Here is a 17,281-nt window from a genome sequence, read left to right on the forward strand (position 1 = left end):
AGAATGTCCGTACAAGTTTAATTCATAAGAGCCTCAAACTGGAAACAACCCAAATTTCCATCAAAAAAGAATGAATAAACAAATTTTGAAATATTCATCAATGAATTACTATTGAACAATGAAAAATAATGAAATATTAATACATGCAACTTACATAAATTTCAGTAACATGATGATCAATAGAAGCAGACATAAAAGACCACACCTCTTGTCAACAGAAGCAGCCTTTACTTCCCATGGTCTCATGAGGCTATTCCTGCCTTGCATAAAGACTCCTAACAACCCTTGGAGCATTTATTCTCATGCACATCTCTGCTAACTCTAATTTTATCATTTTATCTAGATTTATAATGAGACTACAAATCTAGCATTCTCCAGGGTGCCAATTATAAAGTTAAACTGGGAGAAAAAAGTAAAAGCATTGCAAAGCTTTGTTAATTTATATTGAAAAAAATGTATGAACGATTATTTGTAAGAATAGATTCTGATAGTGTTTGATGAAAGAAAAAGAAACATAATTTTAGTAAAACATTTTTAAAGGGTACATTGAAGATTTCATACGCCAATTAGAAAGAAAAGGAATGGTTCTAGTTAGTTGTTGACTGAGCTTTGTGCTCAAAATTTATCTCTCACTAAATAAGGATGCGATGACAGAAATTCATTGGTCTAATAGTGTAATAGAGAAAGTGATATTTATGAATGTAAAAATAGATATGCACAATCAACTCTTATCTGGTTCCTAATGTCCCCAGAGATGTTTTATAAGGTTTTCATCAAAGCATTTTTTATGAAAATGATAATATTGAAGTGTATTGTGGTGGTGTTTCTTAAAACATCAGAGGTGTTGCTAGTAAACGCTACTCTTTAAATGGTTCCCTAATCTTATTTGGGATGATATAATCACAGAGTAATAAAGGACAAAGAACTTCATTTAAATGCAAAAACTTAATGGATTATAGAGTTCCTGGTACTAAAAGAGATAAGCAAATCATTAAGTCAAATTGGATTACAAAAGGGCAAAGAGTTATACAAGACTTAACAATAAATAAACAAAAAAAATCTAGATCTGGCAAGTAGAGGTTTATTTTGAATTAATATAATAGAAATTTAAAGCATCTTACTTACCTAGTTCTCAGAAATGAGTCAGTTCATAATCCCAGATCTCCTTTTATGAAGTTGAATACAGGTAATAAAGAGAAAGGGTTGTACAGTACATAGTAAACACATATTATGAATCTTCATTTCTGTCTTTCCCAAAGAGATCTGTCGAGTGTGCAGCCATGGTAATTTAATTGGCAGGGATTTCAGGGATTGTTAGACATAGGCCTAAGTGAATACAAATTCCTTGGGACCTGTATTAACATTGTGTTCCATGGATCAAGGTAGCAAGTTAGGATGGTCCACTGATAGAATTTTCATTCATGATTGCTGCATAGTTGATCCAGCGGGCTTCAAAACCATTCTTTGATTACTTTTTCAGTGTCTGAATATAAAATTTCAGTAGATTGACTTGATATGTTTCTTTTTTGGTAAATTGGAAAATAAGCTAATGAAACTGCTGGAAGAAATACTGATTCCTATAGGAGCTCAGGATTTCTAAGTCAATGTGAACTGCTGCACCATTCCATTTTTCATAGTCTCATATCAAGCTGTCATTTGTTGAGCCTAATGACTAGCTCCTGGGCATCTGCAAGGACTGCCGTGGAAGCATTGCTCTAGATACTGGTATGCTGAGTTTCCTGTTCTGTATCTTTCTGTAAATATGAGAAACTTAATGCTGCATGTAGCTTATTTCAGTCTTGTACATGTGAAATATTCAATTGAGCCTAAAATTGTCAAGATTGGTTGTTGTGGTTGACATTTCAGGAATTTGAGGGCAACATATACCACATCTGGGCATACTGTTTATAACAATACATTAACAATCCGTATAAGATTGCCAGGGTTGAGTTGGCCCAGAAGACAGAAAGCTCTCCAATGAGTAGACTGTAGTGCACCTATAACCTACCACTTAGTTATTTTGTTTCAGGTGATCAGATGTTGGTATGTGCATGGAAAATCAAGATGCTGCATGAGAATATGCCAAATTCTAGTAAGAGAGTTACAAAGGAGACCTCTAGGGATTTGACTTTATGCCTTCCTTAGTAAGGAACTTTCCTTATTTTGAGAAAATATATCTGTGTTTTCTCTTGGATTAGGTGACTATATAATCATGGGTCACAAGGTGATGATGGTATTTGAACTATCAATAATAAACTGTGATATACTGTACTAAGACATCTATTATGCTAATTTCTCTTTCTTTTGTTTCTCATACTGTTGTGCTTTTCTAATATCTTACATTTAATATTGAACATATTTCATTATTTGATTTGTCACTACAGGCATACTGCATTTTATTGTGCTTCACAAATAATGCACTTTTTACAAATTGAAGGTTTGTGGCAATCCTGTGTCAAGCAAATCTATTGGTGTCATTTTCCAACAGCATTTGCTCACTTCATGTCTCTGTGTCACATTTTGTGGTTCTTCTGATCTTTAAAACCTTTTTCATTATTATTATATTTGTTATGGTTATCTGTGATCAGTGAATTTTGATACTACTATTGTAATTGTTTGGGGCTCCACAAACCATGCCCATATAAGACACCAAGCTTAATTGATATATGTGTGCATTTGCACTGCTCCACTTACTGGCCATTTCCCTGTCTCTTTCCCTCTCCTTCAGCCTCTCTATTCCCTGAGAAACAACAATATTGAAATCAGGCCAATTAATAATCCTAAAATGGCCTCTAAATATTCAAGGGTAAAGAAGAGTTGAACATCTTTCATTTGAAATCAAAAGCTAGAGGTGATTAAGCTTAGTGAGGAAAGCATGTCAAAAGCCAAGATAGGCCTAAAGTAAGCCACCTGTGCCAAACAGTTAACCAAGTTGTGAATGCAAAGGAAAGTTCTTGAAGGAAATTAGAAGTTCTTCTCCAGTGAACAGATGAATGTTAAGAAAGTCAAACAGACTTACCTGCTGATATGGAGAAAGTTTTAGTGGTCTGGATAGATTTAACCAGCTGCAAAATTCCTTTAAGCCAGAGCCTAATTCACATCAGGCGTTAACTCTCATCAATTCTATGAAGGCTGAGAGAGGTGAGAAAGCTACAAAAAAAAAGTCTGCAGCTAGCCGAGGTCAGTTTATGAGGTTTAAGGAAAGAAACCATCTATCTCTATAACTTCAAAGCCGGAGGTGGAGCATCAAGTGCTAAGGTAAAAGCTGTAGCGAGTTATCCAAAAGATGTCACTAAAATAATTGATGAAGGTACACTAAACAGCAGCTTTTCAGTGTAAGTGAAATGGCCTTATACTGGAAGAAGATGCCATCTAGGGCTTTCATAAATAGAGGACAAGTCAGTGCCTGGCTTCAAAGCTTCAAAGGCTCACTTGTGAGAGAGGCTAATGCAGTTGGTGATTTTAAGTCGAGTCAGTGGTCATTGTCCAATCCAAAAATCATAAGGCTCTTAAGAATTATGCTAAATATACTATACTCTATAAGTGGCACAACAAAGCCTGGGTGGTAGCACATCTATTTACAAAATGGTTTACTGAATATTTTAAGCCACTGTTGAGACCTACTGATCAGAAAAATAATATTCCTTTCAAATATTACGGCACACTGACAATGTACCCGGTCACCCAGGGGCTTTGATGGAGCTGTACAACATGATGAATATTTTTTGTCTACAAATACAACATCCATTCTGTAGTCAATGGATCAAGGGGTAATTTTTAATCCCATTTCTCCTTATTTAAGAAATACATTGGGTAAGCCGCCTTTGATAGTGATTCTTTTGATGGGTCTGGGAAAGTAAATGGAAAACCTTTTGGAATGATGTGGGGAAGTTGGGGTTCCTATTGCTAGGATCCTCACTGAACTTAAATGACCTGATGATGTAACTGGCCTGTTGCTGGGATGCCGCTTCCACACCTTTAGTCAATGAGTTATTATTGCGCTATATAAAGAGCTCGGCTCATTGCTCTGGGCGGAGGCAGAGATGCTAGTGCTCCATCTACTGCCAGAGAACAAGCAGGGTAATAAACCCTTTCACCCCAAAGAGCTTTTTGCGGTCAATTTCTTTGGTCACACTGGATCCATAGCGAACTTGCCAGGGCTGAAACCCATTGGCAAGACAAATGGATTTATCCTTCTAGATGCCATTAAGAACATTTATGATTGATAGGAAGACGTCAAAATGTCAACATTAATAGGAGTTTGGGAGAAGTTGATTCCCACACTCTTGGGTGATGTTGAGGTCTTTGAAACTTCAGTGGAGGAAGTAACTGAAAGTGTGGTGGAAATTCCAAGACAACTAGGATTAGAAGTGGAGTCTCAAGATGCAACTTCATGATAAAATGTAAGATGAGAAGTTTTTTCTTATGAATGGGCAAAGAAAGTGGTTTCTTAAGATAGAATATGCTCCTGAAAAAGATGCTGTGGAGATTGTTGAAATGATAGCAGAGGATTTTGAATATTCCATAAAATTATTTGATAAAGCAGGAGCAGCATTTGAGAGGATTGACTCCAACTTTGAAAGAAGTTTTACTGTGATTAAAATGCTATCAAATAGACTGCATGCTACAGAGAAATCGTTCATGAATGGAAAAGTCAGTCAGTATGGCAAACTTCATAACTGTATTATTTTAAGAAACTGCCACAGTCACCCCAAACTTCAGCAACCACTACCCTGTTCAGCCAGTAGCCATCAACATGGAGGCAAGACTCTTCACCAGCATAAAGATTAGTACTGCTGAAAGCTCAGATAATGCTTAGCAATTTTAGAAACAAAGTACTTTTTTTTGATATCTGGATGATCTATTTTTTATGGTACTTTAAAAAAAATTTTTTATTTTGCTATCATTAATGTACAATTACATGAATGACATTATGGTTACTAGACTCCCCCTATTATCAAGTCCTGACTGCATACCCTATTACAGTCACTGTCCATCAATGTAGTAAGATGTTATAGAAGCACTACTTGTCTTCTCTGTGTTATACTGCCTTTCCTGTATCCCCCCCGCTACATTATACATGCTAATCGTAATGACCCTTTTCCCTCCTTATCCCTCCCTTCCCACCCATCCTTCCCAGTCCCTTTCTATTTGGTAACTGTTAGTCCATTCTTAGAAACAAAGTATTTTTAATTAAAGTGTATACATTTTTCTTAGGCATAATGTTATTGCACACTTAATAGAGTATACTGTAAACATAACTCATATGTACTGGGAAACCAAAAAAATAATTTGACTCATTTTATTTTAATGTTCACTTTATTTCAAAGGTCTGTTCTGAACTGTGTTATCTCTGAGGTATGCTTGTATTAATACACAAGACTTCAAGTTGTCCTCCAAGCACTAATTTAACTACATCAAGATTTTGATATTCAGGTTTTTGTATTATTTTAGCTACCCTATTTTTTTTTAATTTTTAGAATTTGAACCAAAACATCTTTAGGAGGAAATTTAGTGAGTCTGTGATTTTCATTAGAGATGGCCTTTCCTGATTTCTATATTTTTCTTAATTTTATAACTGTGATGATAGTATCATTGACACCTATAAGTTTTCCTTATTCATTTTAATTTACTTTGTAGCCTATTTGTTATCAATATTCATGAATGTTCCATTGCCACTGAAAATAATTTTATCTTCTCTTTGTATGTTATTGATATTTACATAATTATTTTGTGACTTAGTCTCTCTATATTCTCACTTTATCCTTAATTTTTTACCTCATCTATAATTGACTGAGAGGAAACTGAAGTCGTTTACTACTCAAGTGTTTCTATCTACTTCTCTATCTCTTGCGTTTTTTGCTTCATAATATTCATGTTGTTAAAGCTGCAAACATATTAATAATATCATTTTTTATAAATTGTGCTCCTAAGTATCATAAAGTTGTAAGTGCCTTTCTGAGTCAAAATTTCAGATGGTATGGCCTTACAATCTGGGTTTTAATGCTCTCTTCTGGCCATTCCTAAAATAAAATTTGGAAACCACAGCCTTAGAGTACTTTCCTAGTTGACATGGTTAAAATGTGGTCCTTGTTTTATCCAAATTCAAGCTTAGAGTTATAGCAAATACCCAATGCACACCAAAAGTAGATTGTCTTCAATTTGGAGAGGATCCCCACAGTGCAAACATCTACTACTCATAATCCAATGATTGAGTTTCACAGAACCATATCCAGTTAACTGAAAGGAGACTTATTGGTATGGTCTGAATGTTTGTGTCCCCCTCCAAATTCATATGTTGAAGCCCAAATTCCCAATATGATGATATTTGGTTATGGAGCTTTGGGGAGGTAATTAGATTTAGATGAAGTCCCAAGATTGGACCCTGGTCCCATGGGATTAATGAATGCTATTATGAGAAAAGACAGCAGAGAGCTGGCTCTCTTTCCACTCATACAAAGAAGTGGTCAGTGACAATGTGGCCATCTGCAGGCCAGGAAGAGATTCCTCACCAGGAATTGAATAAGCCAGCACTTTGATCTTGAACTTCCCAGCTTCCAGAAATGTGAGAGAAAATAATTTCTGTTATTTAAACCACCCAGTCTTGTGGTATTTTTTTATGTCATGAAAACTGACTAATATACTCAAATATAGAATCTGGTGAGGCAGACATGTGCCTAAGCATGGTCACTGTATAAGACTACACACTTGGCCAACATTCATGTATCCTACAGTATGAATTCAACTCTATTGGAGTTATACACTTGAGTTGCCCTATAATACAAATAAGATAACTGATTTGGGGAAACAACTAGCAATCAGCAATGATTAATTACTGTCGGGAGCCGTAGGCCATAGAAACAATGGTCTCGCCCTTTTCACCCAGGTCTCTAGTCTCTCAAGCCTGCCCCATTTCCGAAAGATCAATTGACCCAGTTTGCGATTAGACTGCTGGGATAGAGATTAAGCAGCTGCCGTGATAACATCTCCTCCTTAGTAAAACATTCTGTCTTTTCTCAGTAATCCCCCACCCATGATCTTTTCCAGGGAACATTCTTCAGTTAGGTATCCTAGCAACCTAGATAACGCTTGCCACTTCAGCTGGGGCTGTTTCCCCCTCCTAGCTCCTATATAATCTACCTTGTAAGAATAAACCTTGAGACCTCGATCAGACTTTCGACTTGGTCTCCTTCTTTGTGTCTGGTTTGTCTCTCATCCAGGTTAACTTCCCCTCGAGCCCTGGTTGAACTTCCCGCTGGCTGGGGTAAATTATTTCTTATTTTAGTGTCTGTTTCTTTTAAATATACATGTATATGTATACACATGTACATATAAACACTAACAGGAATAATATTAAGCAAGAAAGAATGGAAATGACCTCACAGAACAACGAACTGGTCACTATGCACTCCTTAGCGTAAAAGCTTTTTTTGTGGTCAGAGGTTTCTAACACTTTATGATTGTACTTATTCAACAAGGAAGGAGATTATAGGCATACTTCCTTCAGTAGTAAGAATGAGAACAAAAAAACTCAAAAAACTTGAATCAGCAACATTTTCTTCCTTAATTAGACATAAAGGTCTTTTTCATTATTACACTTTACTAATATGCTAAGTTCTCAGCTCCAGTGGTTTCTGAATCAGGTTTGATAAACACCATAAAGAAAAGCTACTCTTTATACAATACTAGATTTTATTTTATTTTTTGTAGTATGCCAGCATGATAACAAGGTACATGCATAGTCATTCTACCAATCTGTATAGCCAGTACTCAGTATGACACTCATCTTGGGTCAGATTCAAATTCTATGCAGAGACTCTCTGTATGATTTTCAATGTGTTAATGACTGCTTGGAAAAGCAGAAATGCCTAATAATTACTGCAATGTGGTATTTAATTGAAATATCAAAGTAAAGCCCCAATCTTTAAGTCTATAAAATGGCAGATTTTATAGACTTGCATTGGGCAGATTCCTTTCTTGCAGTTAACCATCAACTCCACCAGAGAAGATCCAATTGCCTTGGTTGATGTCCATCTGCATTATTCCAGCCCAAATGTTTCTGAATATGCACTGTTCAGTATGTTCACATTTAAATGAGTAAATTAGACCATGAACTTTAAGAAACCATACATGTGTGTATGTAGGATATATGTGTATGTATGTATAATGTGTGTAAACACACAGGTACATATGTATATACACATCATATGAGGCCATATAAACATAGCTGTATTTATATGTGTATATATATATATGTATACACATGTATTTTTTTACTTAATAATAGCTTTGCATAATACCTTTCAAATAAAATTAAAGTTGGGAAATCAATTAACATAATATTATATGGTCTATACTTCCAGAAAATAATTTCAAAAATATGAATAAGTAAATAAATAATATTGAGAAAAAGAGGGGTTACCAGTTCCCTCACATCATTTCCCATCATCTGCACGTTGTTCATTTTGTTCCAGGAATGTTGGCCCCTTCATGGCTTCTCAGATTAAGGGATATATCTTCCCTAGGAACTTTGTTTTACTCATTTTGATGCTACTTTTGCCGATATCTGCTAGGCAAATTCACTTGCTTCCTTGATGTCTATGCTTGCTTTCTTACATAGTACACTATATATATATTATTCATTTGAACTTACAGTCTGTTTCACTTTCCCTCCATTATGTAAACTCTATCACAATAGGGGTGCTTGTCGATTTTGTTTCCATCATATAAACTCCATTACAATAGGGGTGTTTGTCAAATATATGTCTTAAGTTTGTGAAACAGTGCGTGCCATATATTAGAGTCTCAGTAATTGTATGATAAATAAAATATCTGTCTAGTGAAAGAAATTCACTTTTTTTCTGAGGTCAGCATTTATATGTCTTAAATCTCTATCATTATATTGTTTTTTCCTTAAGTTCCTACGTTTCTGCTTTACAATACTGATTAGAGAGGTGATTACTGCATTAAGCTTATTATTTTAATTCTCCTTTTCTCATCAAAGTGTAAGAAAATGTATCTAGTAACTATTTTCATCAATTTTTTTTTAAAGTTTTCTTTCCATGGAATATCTTTGTACTCCCTGTCTGAACACTCATTGGTGAAGATGAATATTCCATAGATGATATATTTGTAGGAGTTTCACATAGAAATATGATTAATACCATGTGCCAGGTTGCTTGTAAGTTTACTACTGCCCCAGGATTTTGAGGGTCAATTTACTAATCCTTCTTACAGTCATAGAGGATAAGAACTCTTCTAATTCCTTTGACATGGAGACAGGTTTCACCCTGAACACATGGCCTGCCAGTGGGATTCCTTTGCTTCCTAAAGTTCTAAAAAGTAAACTGTTTCCAGAGAAGTTTCCGTCACATAGACCATTCTCTTTTGCTGGTAAACAAATGAATTCACTGCAGATATGAACATCACCAGTCTATTTTTCTGGTGACTTCTGAGACTGATTGCTATAATCTTCTCTGTTTCTTAAAACAATGTAAATCTGGGGGTAAAACACTGGGGAAAAATACCTATGAAACCTGAATCAACAAAGGGAGAAGTAAAGTGGAAGAAACTGTTTACTTTTTGCAAGCAGCCATCTCATGTCTCTCCAGACCAGCCTACAGAAGAGGAGGAAGCTCCACCCAACCTCTCCAGTCCAGATAAGCCCTTACTCACCCATGTAATTACCTACTGATATGATGATGGACTACTTCTCTCCACCCCTTGGAACCACCTATTGATATAGAAATGCAATAAAGCCAGGCAAGAGATTCTGGAAATATTGCAGTTTTACCCACAGTCCACCCATCCAGAAATTTCACCTCACAATCTACACATTCCCCATCTTCTGCAACAGCCCATGTGTGAGAAAACTGGAGCATTGTAAGCAGACTAATAACATAAAATCATGATAATCCTTAAACTGGAGGATTCAACTAGGTTCAAAGTCCTATGCAGATTAAGCCCATAGCTTGCCCATTCCACTATCAGTCATTAGATGAACAGGTAGGGAGTTCAGAGCAATTATCACATGGCAGCGGCAGCCAGGGGGAAGCATAAGATATGTGTTTTAATTATACCAGCATAGGCAAATCTTGTCCATCAGGTAGGATACATGCAAGAGTGTGGTACTGCAATAGGACAGTGGCAGGAATGGGATCTCATCCTGGTCTAGTGTACCAGACTTTAACCCCCTCCCTGTGGGAGTTACAGATGGGTCAATATATAGGACTACAGGAGGTACATGCACTGGCCATAAAGATAAAACAAACCTCCCCATCAGATGCTCTTACATCCCAGATGTTTTGTGTACACTACTGTGATCTTTGGGGGCCACTCTACTGTTAGCCCAGGAATACACAGGAGGCCAGCTTCCAGGCCTTTTCTCCAAGGTTCCAGAAGGCTCAGCCATTACTGGACCATGTGTCAAAATGTCCAGGGCCACATCCACTGAACAAAGTCTCCAGGATTTAATGCAGTTTGGGCTGGCGGCAGGATGTTGCTCTGTTGGCCATATCCTGGCCTCAGTTACTCCTCTTTGTTTTGCACATACAGTTGTATAGGAGAGGCAGCAATGTGTGTTAGCATACCCACAGGGCTCAAGGCTCCTTTTAGGGGCTTCTCATTCAAAAGCCAGAGCACTGTCCATAAGTGTACTGACCAGCCCCATAGACTATTAGTGTCTGACTTGAGGCCAGATTTCAATAAACCACTGTACCTCTCTAGCATGCCTGCCCCAGTAGGGTTATATGGTATATGAAACTTCCACTTCATTCCTAACTGGTGCAACCATTCTTGTAATGCATGTCCACCAAAATGGGTGCCTTGAATGCTCTCAATCACCTGTGGCCAGCCATAGGCCGTAGAGAAATGCTCTAGGCCAGTCTTTGTGGTTTGCTGATCTGCATGAAGTGCAGGAAAAGAAACCAACAGTCCAGTAGTTGTGTCCACACAAATCATGGCATGCTAATACCCTTCTGATACGGCAGAGGCCCAGTATACTCTACCTGCCACCTTACAAGTGGTATTGGCTCCTTTACCATTTTCCCATGTTGCTGTGGGATGCTGTATAAGTCCCTCTTAGAGCATACAAGGTACTCCTTCCAGGCTCTGCTGACTTCTTCAAACATCAATGGCAAGCCCCACCAATGGGCTACAGCCCACATTGTCTTTTACCCCATGTGCAACAAATGCTGATGTAACCATTCAGCTATATCAGAGTCAGGCTTTCCTTTGAGCCAGTGCACCTGGGCCAATGTATCTGCTACATCATTTCCTGGGAATGGGAAAGGCAAATGGCCAGTGACATCATATATGGTAATAGTCTTAGTCTGACAAGAGGCCCATAGGTCTTGCCACAAATTTTGCCCCCAAAGGGGCCTATGATCAGCCATCAGTTGGCATGATACCATGCTGGTAGCCACAGGGTCAAGCCCTGATAGGTGGCCTAGCTGTCAGTGCAGACAACTATAAGGGAGGGTTCCTTGGTGATCATGAGCCATACTTCTTGCTACTCAGCCCATTGGCTGCTCTTCCCCTTTCCATCCTCCAACCATATTGTCTCAGTCTTAGGATGGAAAGCCACAGCCCTCCACTTCAGGGGCTGCCCATGACTAGAGCCATCTGTATACCAAGCATCTTCAGGTATAGGGGCTTTTTCCTCACAATAAAGACTTTTGGTTATCAGTGGTTCAAAAGCAAGTTCTTCCTGTATTCCACTGGTATAGGTCACTGGCCCCAATAAGCATTGGTGTTCTCCACTTAAGGGGCTAGTAGAGAGGGTACTACACATCCGTAAATACATGCCCCATTTGGCCACTGAAGGCATTTCTGTCATGCCACTCCATGGCCATTTTGTCTAGTCTTGCACCCACCCTGTGATGTGATAGGTGGTTATTACCTTGGTCGAACTGTTCCGGTGATGGGCTCCATAGCCAGCAAGATGTGGTACATAGCAACCGGTTCCTTCTCCATCAAGGATCTCTGCTCCTTTCCATTGTGACCAGAATCCATTCAAGCCACTGCCAAAGACCCCATACATAACCATTTTCAGTTGCATGAGCATCTAGCTTACAGGGCCTTGATGAGTCCATTATACTCAAGGCCTGTACTGCCTTGACTGCTTGCTTAGCAACAGTAAAAGCAGCTGCACATGTCTCATCCCAGTCCCACCTGATATCCTTTTGTATCAACCAGTATAAGGGCCTCAGAATTTGTGCCAAATGAGGGATAAACACTCTCCAGTAGCCCCAAAGACTGAAAAACTCTTGTAATACTGCCACAGTGTTAGGGATAAGGAAACCCTGGACCTTGTCTATACTGCTTCAAGGATCACTTTAGTTTTACCCAACCAGACAACCCCCCAAAATTTTACAGACAAACCAGGTCCCTGAACCTTGGTGCTGTTCACAGTCCATCCTTTCTCCTGTAGATGTTGCAGCAGTCTGGGATCTGCCCCTTCTAAATCTGCAAGAGAATCAGACATGAGCATAATATCATCGATGTAGTGATATATAGCTGCACCATTTGCTGTTTCTTTCATGTGCAAAGTTTGGGCTACAAGTCTGTGACAGATGGTGGAACTGTGGAGATATCCCTGTGAAAGGAGAGTGAATGTCCACTGCCGGCCTTCCTATGTGAAAGAGAACTGTTCCTGGCTTTCCTGTGCTATGTCAATAGAGAAGAAAGCATTAACAAGGTCCACAACATAATGATACATTCCTACTTTATGACTTAGGGTGTCAATAAGGGCTGCTGTACAGATAGCAGCATGCAAAGGGCGTGTCACTTTATTCAATTCCCTGTAGTCCACAATCTGGCTTTTTCACTGGCCACATTGGGGAATTAAAAGGACTATGAGGGGGCTTTATAATGCCCACCTTCTCCAACTCCTGTAGAGTTTCTCCAATTTCCTTGTGCCCCCCAGGCAATTTATACCACGTAATATTTGTCACTCACCAAGGTATAGGAAGAATACAGGTGGCTGCTTAGCATATTCCCTCAGAACTGCCACATGTATCCTTAGTCTAAACTCACCTGCAATGCTCTGTAACTACAGGTCCTGCAGGATATCTACCCCCAGAATATTTTCAGGGATGGGAGAAATGTACACAGTATACTTCTTTGGGGATAAACACCCTATCCCCTATGGCATTTGGACTTTCTTCACTCTAATTGACTTATCCCTGTAGCCATCTATCACAGCAGGGGTCCTGGGAAAATGTTCAGGGTTGCCATAAATCAGAGAACATCAGTTCCTATGTCCACCAGCACCAGGACATGTACATTCCTAGGTGATGAATGAATTGCTACTTCTATTGTGGCCTCTGGTCCCCACCACAACCCCCTAGGTGGAGGCCTTGTTACCCTCCTCAGTCAAACTGCAATGCCCAATTGTCATCCTGTGGGGGTGAAGGCCTAGCCATAGACTGAGGACTGTCCCCCAGGAAGTCTTACAGAGACACCGGCCTGACATAGGGCTTTGCCTCCAGCTTCCATGTACTGGACCTCAGCAGCTGGAACTGCTGCTTGGGCTTTAATTGGTGCCACGGTTCTAAGAAGATCCTATTGGGCTGCCCATCTAGTCTTTCTTTCACTACCCTGGCCTTTATCAAATCAACCCACATCTGGGTCCTTAAGACCTTATGGGGCCCTTTGTACCTCTCCTTTCAGTCATAGACTATACTTTCTTCCTTGGTCTTATTATTGTTTCAACCTCCCCCAGATCTGCTAAAGTACGAGTAGCCTCACTTATGGGTTGGCCTATGTAGGGGATAATAATAACTGGGGACCCAAAGAGAGATGGGGGAGCTGCATGGAGCACCATAATTCTCATTCCTATGGTGAACAACTCCTCATTGGGGCCCTGAAGGTTCATATTATAAATGATATTTTTTCATGCTTAACTCCCTTAATAAGCTCTGCATTCATTTTCCAGCTAGTGGGTAAGTATGGTAAATCACTCTGATTAGGCCAAGCTGTCGCAATGGCTGCTGTCAGTCAATCCAGAATCACCTGATTCCCTGAGGTGTGAATGGCACTTTGCGACTGCTGCTGGAGAGAAGGGTGATTTGTCAGGGAAGCCAGTGTACACATTTCAGAACCTGACAGAACAGTTTTCCACTCCCATATCCCAGAGACACAAAAGCCATGTAGGCAGAGTTTCTGATGGCTTCTGTCAATAACAGATGCTCATATCCACCAGCTCATCCTGGGTATGGGGTAGAGCATGGAGTGCTCCACAACCTGGGGAGGAGGCAGCTCCTCTCTTTGAGGAGCCCTAGGTTGTTGCATTTTTACTATCTTAATTACAGTCAAGTGGGCCTTTAATACAGGAGAGGCTGGTGCCTGGGGCAGTGTGCTTGGCAGCAAATCAGCTCTCAGCCACACTTCCCCATCCTCTTCTGACATATTCTCTACCATCTCCGGGACTTAAGGCACTTCTCTTTCCTTCCCCTCCCCCATGGCCTCCTGTAATGCAGATTCTCCCGCTGCCTCCTCCCTCACAGCTAACTTATTTTCCAGTAGCTCAACCTTTTTTCTCAATAACTGTCTCTCTTTCGTAAGGGTATCCCATAAGTAATGGCCCAGGTCCAAAAGATGCCGAAGTGAGTCTCTCTCCTGCCAAAGTCTTTCTCTCTCTTCAATAGCCCTCTCTCTCTCTCCTTGATAACACTTTCCACTATCTCATTGAAAAGAGATCCTGCAATCCCAGCTGCTTCATGGCCATTCAGGACCTCTAAGCTCTAAGCAGACTTCTTTCTGATGGAGGGCTTGTTCTGCAGCTTCCAGTGTCTCCACCCTTCCCCGATTTTGGGGAAGGCCCCAACCCTTTAAGAGGTGGTTTACTCTAGAACAATTCCCCACCAGGGACTCCCCAGTTGGAAGCCCCACATAGAGGGTGTTCCCAAGTGAAGCCTTACCCTCTGCCAGTGCAGCCACTGGGGCCTCCTCACCCTCCCTAGGGGCAGCCTGCCTAAGGTTCGCACCTATGTATATAATTTTCAGGTTCAGAGGTCCTGCCAACTAATGCCAGATGTAAGTACAGGTGAAAATACTAGGGCAAAATACTTTGGAAACCAAAATCAGTTAAAGGGAAAAATTAAGTTTAAGAAACCCATTTATTTCTTACAAGCAGTCTCATATAGTGTCTCTCCATACCTGGCAGCAGGAGAGAGCTCCACCCAACCTCTCTGGTCCAGATAAGCCCTCACTTGCCCATGTAAGTACCTATTGATATGGAGATAGACTATTACTCTCCACCCCTTGGTAACACCTATTGATATGGAGATGCACTAAAGCCAGGTGAGATATTCTGGAAATATTGCAATTTTATCCACAAACAATCACTACTATTTGTGGCTTGTTGCATTTGGTTGTTCTTCTACCCACTTTTTAATATGCTTTTCAGGAATATTTAGCTGTGTCCTAATTGTTCTAAAAATTAAAGTTACATTGCTATTTTCAGCTTTCTTATTACCATTACATAATTTTCTAAGAAAAGAGAATAAAACAATGCTTTCTTGAAGTCATAGTCTATCCAGCTTCAGAATTTAAAAATTATAGCTCTAGTCTACACCTTTGTTGTTCTTTAATTTTTTAAATCAAAAACTGTTTTAGTATTACCTTGTAACACTAATATGTAACTGATTCATTTAAAATCATTTCTAAACTGTATTTGTTCTCTGTTTACTGTAGTAACAAGTTACTGAAAACTTGGTGGTTTAACACAACAAACATTCATTATTGTAAAGGAGTGCAGAGAGCATTAAGAGTCAGGAAAAAGAACTAATAAAACTTAGCTAAACCTTAACAGCAGACCATTCCGGAATAGTAAGAGATTCAATGTCTAAACTTAGAGAGAGACCAGATCAAAGGAAGAGAGAGCGAGAGGCCAGCCAAGGGCTATTTGAATCCTAGTTTACTAAATCCCCATGGTTTACAACCCTGATATCCACCCTGGCAGGGCCCTTGCTTATTTTTATACTGCTTCTCACTTTAGGTCCCTGTATCTTAAACCGGCTAATAACCTTTGTTAGGGAAAGAGTGAGTGCTGTTCAGGTGCTAATGCTGAGACCGCAGTATTATTCACTCACACAGCAGGAAGAAACAAACATTCCATGATTGGAATGGTCAAAGGAAAGTGGGGAAATGTAGAATCTAAGCATTAGTAAAATTAGTAAATTAGCATAAGCATAGCCATCTTAGAAACCTAGAAACCATTTTCTGAGAGTGTGACTCAGAGGAAAAAAATAAAAACAAAAAAAACAAACCCTGGGCCTGGGTAAGGCCTTGAAAAACAAGTTAATCATGAGCACCGGGTGGTGGGCAGCTGTGACCCTTGGTCAGCTAACCTTGGTCAGTAAATCTTACATACCAAGCTTATCGTGCAGAACCTCCCTAACCATTGAGAAGTAGTCTTACCCTGCCCTTGCTTAACCCCAGGATATATGTCTTGCAAGAATAATGTATAGTTATAGAAAATTGCTATGAGTTAAGTGCTTTGAAATTGCTATATAAACCCTTGGCTCTGAGTGCTCGGGGTCCTTGTTGAGACCCGCTGCATCGGGCTGACTTGGACCTCAGCTAGCTAGCTGAATAAAGACTTTGCTTGAATTTACATTTCTATGCCTGTGTAGTTTGTTCTCTGGGGAAGCCTCGGAAGCCTGGACCCTAACAATTATATTACGGTTCTGGACATTAGAAATCCTACCTTTCTCACCAGGCTAGATCAAGGTGTTTGCAAAGCTCTATTACTTTTTAAAGGGTGGAGGAGAGAGTCTGTTTCCTTTTTTTTTTTTTAACTTTTAAAAATTATTTATTTGTTGTAATGGGAATGAGCATCTTTTTAGAACATTCTTTTTAAAATTTTAGAACAATTTTAGACTTATAAAGAAATTGAGAAGATAGTAGAGAGTTCCCATATACACATTTTCCTTATTAACATATGATATTAGTATGTTGTATTTGTTAAAATTAATGAACCACTATTGATACATGATTATTACCAAAGTCCATGCTTTCTTCAGATTTCCTTAGTTTTGACTCAAAGTCCTTTTTCTTTCCAGGATGCTATCCAGGATACTACTTACATTTATTAGACATGTCTCCATGGACTTCTCTTGGCTGCGATAGTTTCTCAGCCTTTCTTTGTGTTTGATTACTTTGACAGTTTTGAGGACTACTGGTCAAATATTTATTGGGATTGGCCTGATGTTTCTCTCATGATTATACCAAGGTTATGTGAAAGCAGAGAGCAAGTGTCATTTTAATTACATTCTAT

Source organism: Manis javanica, chromosome 8 (assembly GCF_040802235.1).
Source record: "Manis javanica isolate MJ-LG chromosome 8, MJ_LKY, whole genome shotgun sequence".
NCBI lineage: Eukaryota > Metazoa > Chordata > Mammalia > Pholidota > Manidae > Manis > Manis javanica.